Here is an 8,363-nt window from a genome sequence, read left to right on the forward strand (position 1 = left end):
CTAGTAAATTTCCTACTACCATCCCTGGAAACTAGAGGCCTGATTTCTACTTCTGCTTTTTCCAAAAAATCATAAAGATTGAATCATATAGTAGGATACAGTAGGATTTTCTTAACTTTGAAACTTTGTTTAAACATTGCAAAGTACAAAGCTGTTTTTAATACAGTTGTTTCAGGCATTCAATGTTCCAACACTAATCCCACGGACCAGTGTGATTTCCCCCCACCATTGTATTCAATTTCCCACCTACAAAAATAATTTATATCGCTTGTTAGAACAAAATAGCAAATGGAATTATCAAAATAGTTCAGTGAAAGAAAATTTGTTATATCTCACGATGTTATTAAAGTCATTGCCTGAAAACTCACAGAGCTGTTTGTGCTAGATGAGTGTTCTGCTACATATTTTTTGCTTATTGGGCTTAGTAGTTGTCTATGTAACTTTCCCATGAAATTTGTTGTGCTTCTACTGGGCTGTCAGTACTATTAAATTTGGAGGTGTTGCACAGCTGCACACTATAGTAGCTGTGTAGCTGGAAAGATTCATTGGTTTGGTATCTCCCTCAGATCAGTCATGAAGTCGTGAAGTTATCAGAAGTTTAACTGGGCCAAATATATGTCTAAGGAAGTCCAGTGTGGGTGCTGCTGGGTCTTCAGAAGATTGAGGATTCAGCCCACCGCCGTCCCTAGAGTTCGGAGTTCTGAGACCAGTCCTCTACTTGAGAGTTTCATCGGCTTGGCATCTCTTTGAAGATTACATAGTAGGAATCTTAAATTTGAATCTGAATTCTTTAGCTTACAAAAATCTTTTCAATTCAGTAAGGCTGTGTGATCTTTCAAAATTACTGAATACTGTTTTATTAAGATTATGTGCATGTACCATAATTTATCTATTTAATTTTTAGTTGTGCAGTTGCTTCTAATTTAATTTTTAAAGTTTTTTTTATTAGTATGGGATAATTATAAACACCATGCACTTCATAAACATTCATGCATAGGGTTTTGCATTGATCTATAAAAACTTCCAAACTCTTTCTCTAAGTGAATGCCATTTTGCATTTTTTCAGGTTTTGGGGAGAAGAGAAGAAATGTGGAAAGACATCACACTATGAATTCACTGCATTTTAATATATATACTACTTGCTCCATTTTAAAATTTTCTACATTAAGACCTTTGAAATTTTTCTTTTTAGCTATTAGTTTTTATTTTTAAGGTTGGATATGTTTTACTTTGGGAGATATTTTTTGAATATTTTACTTTAGCAGGCTAAGAAAAACTGATTCTTCTATCTTTCTTAAGTAATTTCTTTAAGAAATTAAAGAACCCTCATTCCCATCTCCTAGTTAGTCTATATGTGAAATAAAACCAGTAAAAACAAAAGTAGCTGCATTTATCTGTCGATATTAGCTTTTTACAAAATGCCTATCAATATTGGCTCTTTTTTCTATTTAAAATGGTCCTGACTGATGGAATCAGAGAGAGAGAGTACAGGGTACTGTAAGGTGTTTGCCTTGAACATGATTGACCCCAGTTTGATACCTGTTACCATATTTGGTTCCCCTGAGCGCTAATAGAAGAAACACCTGAGTCAGAAGTAAGCCCTGAACACAGTCATATGTGGCCAAAAATAAAATAATTAAAAAATAAAATTAAATGGTCCTGGTTGAACCACTGTGACCTATAGCAAAGTCCTTAGCAGGATGAATTCATTTATTAATTCACTCAACAGTAATTGATTAATAATCTGCTCATCCACTCTGTACAAAGCACTTTGTAGCATACAAAGCAAAGGAACCATCTCCAGAGAGTTATAATCTATCTTAGGGAGTCAACTGGAAAATATCTACAATGTCAGGTTTGATCAAGTCATGTCAATGAAGTCAACTATATACTGAAATGTTGAAGAAACAGAAATGAGCATATTGAATAACTTATTTTAAAAGGTAAGTTTTAACCTGGAGTTTCAGAAAATTGGAGACACGTTAGCAAGTAGAAATAAGAAGAGCCACAGATAGAGCAATGGTTTTAAGGCCTTAGCAAAAGATAAAATTGAAAAAGTACTGGTAACGAGTCTATTACAGAATGATTCGCTGGCAATAGCCTAAGGAAGAGAACTAACATTGTGCCACTTCTTTTCCAGGTCATTCTTTCTAGTTACTCTGCCTCCCAGTTCACTGATGAGATTAACAATAGTGTGTTTAGAAACCTTGCCCACAGTTATCTAGGTCAAACTGGTGTCTGAACTCCAGCCTAAATACAGAGCCCAAATCTCTCCCACCAATTTACATACTTTGCCAGTTAAAGAAATCCAACAGTGCTTCATCACAGATTATTTACTGTAGTGTTGTAATCAACCCTGAAATAAACTGCAAGTGATCTGTTGTTTGTACGATGCATCATTTGATTTATTCAATAAACATATGTTGACTACGTTCTCTGTGCCAGATATCATTCTAGAGTGACACAGATACAATGAGCAAAGTCAATAATCTTCCTGCCATCCTTAAGCTCCTTTCCTGATGATGAAATTAAACACTGAGCAAGTCAAATAAATATGATTGACATGTGTTTAAAAGAAGTACAGTACCATGAGGAAACATTAAAATGGGATCTAACCAAATCTAGAGGTTTCTGTAAAGAAATTACTGAAATTTGCAGTTTTATGGTAGGATTATTGACTGAGGGTGATGGGGGCAGTTGGGCAGATTATTGCTTTTCAGTAGATTTAAGAGTAGTAAAAATCCATGCCTTAATTAATAGAAAGTGAAAAATGACTTTGGGGTTTTGGAGGGGTGTTTGTTTGTGGTTTTCTGGTTCTGTACTCAGGAATTACTCCTGGCAATGCATGGCAGGGAGAGAGGTGTGCACCCAATGGTCTCCAAGGGTTACTCCTGTTTTTGCACTCAGGAATTAATCCTGGTGGTGCTCAGGGGACCATGTGTGATGCCAGGGATCATACCAGAGTCAGCCACATACAAGGCAAAGGCCTTACCCACTGCATTATCACTTTAGCCCCAACTGTGTATTTTTTTCTTTTCTTACTTTTTTTTTATTAAATCACAATGAGATAGTTAGAAAGCTTTCAAGTTTAAGTTTCAGCCATACAACTATCAAACACCCATCCTTTCACCAGTGCACATTTTCCACCACCAATGTCCCCATTATATCCCCTCCCCCTATCCCAACCTTCCCCCTGCCTCCAAAGCAGACAATTTCCCCCATACTCTCTCTCTACTTTGGGGCATTATGGTTTGCAATATGGATACTGAGAGGCCATCACGTTTGGTCCTTTATCTACTTTCAGCACGCATCTCCCATCTCAAACTATCCCTCCAACCATCATTTACTTAGTGATCCCTTCTTTATTCCAGTTTCCTTCTCTCTCAGCCCATGAGGCAGCCTTCCAACTATGGAGCAATCTTCCTGGCCCTTTTGTCTACTCTACTTGAGTATTAGTCTCACATTATGTTATTTTATATTCTACAAATGAGTGTAGTCATTCTATGTCTGAACCTCTCTTTCTGACTCATTTCACTTAGCAGGATCATCCACTTACAAGAAAATTTCATGACTTGATCTTTCCTAACAGCTGCACAGTATTCCATTGTGGAATACTGGAAGTTCTCGCCATAGCAGTTAGGCAAGAAAAATATATCAAGGGCATACAGATAGGAAAGGAAGAGGTCAAGCTATCACTATTTGAGGATGATATGACACTATACTTAGAAAATCCTAAAGACTCTACAAAAAGGTTCCTAGAAACAATAGATTTGTATAGTAAAGTAACAAGCTACAAAATCAACACCCAACTGTGTATTCTTTAGCAAAGAATAACATGTTAGATTTTTCAGAAATTCATTCTGATTACATTTCAGAGAACAGAGTACTGAAATTTGTTATGCAAGTGATCATTTAGAAAGAACAATAATACAAAGGTGGAAGTGGTAGACATAAAACTTTAGACTTTGATTAAATATGGAAGTTAAGTAAAAGAGTGGAGTTAAAAAAATCACCAAATTTCTGGCATTTGTAACAGGGAGTCAATAGTGTACCTCTTATCTAAATTAAGACTTAAATAGAAAACTAAATAGCTATAGCCTTAGGAGAAGATGCTAGGTATATGACAAGCTCAGTTCTGAAAAACTGAAAAGGATGTGCAGTTTGAAGTCATATCACCTCAAATCTCATTTTATGATTTAACTAAGGACAAATATTTCATCTTCTGAGTGTCTTCATTCCTTTATTGATAAAATAGAAATATTCATATCTATCACATAACATTGATAAGATAAAAATATTAATACATATAAAATTATCTGGGTTTGATAAACCCCAACCTCCATAGAGCTAAATATTATGCAGTTGTGAGATATTCAATATAAGCTAAAGGCATGTACTGTTTCAAATCTCAGAAAAGGTATAGGATTATAATAAGACTATATTTCCTAGCGCCTTAGTGTTTGAGTGAGAGGCATGTAACTAAGTGGGAAGCATTAATGGAAAATGCAGGAATTTCTGGAACTTTCTTGTCTATTTCAGAGTGAGTGTCAATGTTTATGAAGAAATTTTCTCCATCCTGGTTCTCTGAATAATTCCAAATAGCACAGTCTCTGTGTCAACGAAAGGCAGATAGAGAAATGCACTGCACTGCACTGTCCTCCCATTGTTCATCAATTTGCTTGAGCAGGCACCAGTAATGTCTCAATTGTGAGACTTGTTGTTACTGTTTGTTTTTTTTTGGCATATTGAATACATCACAGGTAGCTTGCCAGGCTTTGCCGTGCGGGAGATAGATAGAGAAGATAAGATAGAGGAGATAGAGAACATAAGTGCAAAATAAAATCTTTCTTTTTCATCTAATTAAGTTTTTTGTTTTATGAAGCCAACTTCCCATCCAAGGAGTACTCAGACCTTTCCACTAGATGCTAGTGCTCTGTTTTGCTTGACTTCCCAGAGCAAAGCTCTGTAACGATAACTTTCCTCTCCTCACTTTTCACTGAGTATCCAGAGCCACAGATTACCATATTGCTGTTTCTCTAATGTCCACAGACAAATTCTAAATGGTTGTGTATGCAAAATAAAAAAAATTAAAAGATCCATGGGAACACACACACACACACACACACACACACATATATATTTAAAGTAATATTATATATGTTGGGCTGGAGCAATAGCACAGCGGTATGGCATTTGCCTTGCTTGCAGCCAGCCTGGCTGAGCCGGGTTTGATTCCTCCTCCCCTCTAGAAAGCCCGGCAAGCTACCGAGAGTATCTCGCCCGCATGGCAGAGCCTGGCAAGCTACCCGTGACGTATTCGATATGCCAAACACAGTAACAAATGTCACAATGGAGACGTTACTGGGCCCGCTCGAGCAAATCGATGAACAATGGGAGGACAGTGACAGATTATATATGTTGCTGTCGTTGCTGAAGTAACATTGTGTTATGTCACCACTGAAAGTCCACTTCTGTTCTTCAACATATATTTGTTTTCTTTATCTCAGTTGACCCATTCTCATTCTTCTTCCTTTCTGATACCCACCACAAGGTCTCAAGTGTTCAAAAGTTCATTTTTGTTTCATCAATATCTTTTTTTCCCCTGTATATTGCACCTGAGTAAAATAACATAGTTTTTGTCTTTCTGCATCTGGCTTGTTTAAGTAAACATGATCCTCTAGGTTCATCTATGAACTTAAAAATATCGCCCATGTTATTTCAAGTGGAAGAATCTTATCTTTCTTATAAGACAAGATATATGGTAATACATGGTGATAATGTGTGCACATATTAATGATACATCAATCTAAAGAAATTAAGTTCCTTTCAGTTATTAGAAGTTGGAAGCAGTTTTGTAACAAACATGGGAATGCATATGACTCTTTAAACTAGTATTTTTGTATTGTCAAGTAACTAACAAGAAGTAGATGACTGGAATACATGAAATTTCTACTTTAATTTTGTGTGTATGTGAGCAGGGTAGGTTTTATTGATAATTATTTAGAAAAATGTGTGTTGAGAGAGGGATAAGTACATGTTCAAGAGAGAACACAGGCTTCTCTAGAGAGGAAATACGCAAGCAAAGAAGGATGGAGATGAGCAAAGGGAGAGACAGATGTGTTGAAGGGAGAACACGGTCTTGAAGAGCAAGTTCTGCTTTAAAGACATTGAGGAATTCTTTAAATAGTTACTACACTAATTTATAGCCCCATTAAGTCTGGGTTCCTTTTCCTCTGCATCCTCTATAGCACATGATTCTTATCTTTTAGATGATAGCTACTTTTACAGGTGTGACTAATAGCGCATTGTTGTGTGTCTCTAATAAGAGGATATGCTGATAAACTAGGGGGAGAGTAAAAATACCCGGTCATCTCACTGTTTGTGGTATATGAAAACAAAGAACTAGGGAATATATTGTATCAAATGTTTTTATAAAGAAAAGAAAAACCTTGGTCTTTGACCACAGAACTGAGGTTACCAAGCAGAGTGGGGAGGGAGCTACAAAGAGGGAGAAAGATGCTGGCTAGAGATGATACAAGGACAGTGGTGGGTTCTTTGTTGACAGTCTGGTGGTAGTGGAAGTACAGTAACATTGCACATCAAAAGCAAAAAAGTGGCTAAGTACAAAAAAATAATAACAAAATTCAGATTTAATTGGGAAAATGGGGGCAGGGAAGGTGATGAGTATATTTTCATGTGCTATTAGCCTTCTACATGTCATATTTGGATGAGTCTATTCAGACTATCTGCTCATTTTTAAATAGAATTAGATGGGTTTTTTTGTTGCTTGCTATGAGTTCTCTGTCTATTTCGGTATTAACCCTTGGTTGGAAATATGGGGCATAAATATCTTTTTCCCTTGGGGCTAGAGCGATAGCACATCGAGTAGGGCATTTGCCTCACACGCGGCCAACTCAGGTTTGATTCCCAGCATCCCATATGGTCCCCTGAGCACTGCTAGGAGTAATTCCTGAGTGCAGAGGCAGGAGTAACCCCTGTGCATCGCGAGGTGTGATCCAAAAAGCAAAAAAACAAAACTTTTTCCATTCAGTAAGGTGGTCTTTTTAACCCAGTGCCAGGTATCAAACCCAGGACCTTTCACTAGCGATAGCACAGCGGTAGGGCGTTCGCCTTACAAGCGGCCAAGATGGCCGACCCGAGTTCGATTCCTCCGCCCCTCTCGGAGAGCCCGGCAAGCTACCGAGAGTATTTGATATGCCAGACACAGTAACAAAATAGAACTCAAAGTTAATAAAGAGATAAATAAAGGATCTGTGTCTGTGCTTAGCAAAGAGTAGCTTGAATCGTGGCAGTGCAGCATCTACCCGTGGAAAGTGCAGGGATCAACAGTTTGGAAATGGGGAGCACTCGAGTACAGAAAGACTGGCAGCTTATGTGAAACATCCCAGGAGAAGATGGAAGAAATTAGAAAGAACCTGAGAAGGGCATCCTGATCTCCCGCAGATGGAAACTATCAAGAGAGAGGTTAGGTGAGAACTTGACCTCATTTGCACTGATAAAACCAGAAGGATATGAGTTACAAAGTTACAAACTTAATCCAGAGTGTCTGTCTCCTTCGAATGATGATGTTTATAGGAGTTTGACAAGTGGAAATCATGGAACATAAATAAAATTAAGATATGGGGGCTGGACGTGGGCTTTTAGACAGGGTATAAGGAGATGAAAATGAGATTTTTTCATTGTCACTTTTTAAATTTTCAAATATCATTGTAGCAAACAAAAGTTTGTTTTTAATAACTATCCTATTAAGAAAGCTGTAAATATTGTCAAGGAACTGTTTTCAGTTGAAATGAGGCAGTAAATCAAGTTTGAAGTTTGTGGATTTAGTTAAGTGGAATGTAGGTGAAATAAAATCTCAATAAATCAAGAAATCCAACCTTAATGTAAGCAGTTTATTAATTAAAACTCCCAGCCAAGTATAAGATTTACACAATTCTAAAGTGACAATGCTGAAATAGCATCTGCTTACCAAGACACTTCGTTCTTCTTACTGAACAATAGGATAAATCATGATCCTCCTCTAATCCTTTTAGGATTGGGAGTGTTTCCCATGAAGTCTTCAAATGGCCCGGGCATGCTCATTTCACTTCAGTAACAAAATCCGCAGCAATAATTTCCTCCGTTTACAACTTTGAAGTAGCAATCACGCAAATCTCAAATTGTAGATATTTGGGAAAAGGAGATTAAAGTGGAAGGGGGATTGAGGAAATTGAGGAGAAGAAGAGGGAAAGAGTGGAATGCAGTTTCCAACACACGAAGGGCACCAAGAAATAACTTGAGGCAAAATCATCAGTACAAGAACTAGAAATAAAAAGGAGAAAATGTGTGATGATGAAAGCAGT

Source organism: Sorex fumeus, unplaced genomic scaffold (assembly GCF_029834395.1).
Source record: "Sorex fumeus unplaced genomic scaffold, SorFum_2.1 ptg000036l, whole genome shotgun sequence".
NCBI classification, from domain to species: Eukaryota; Metazoa; Chordata; class Mammalia; order Eulipotyphla; family Soricidae; genus Sorex; species Sorex fumeus.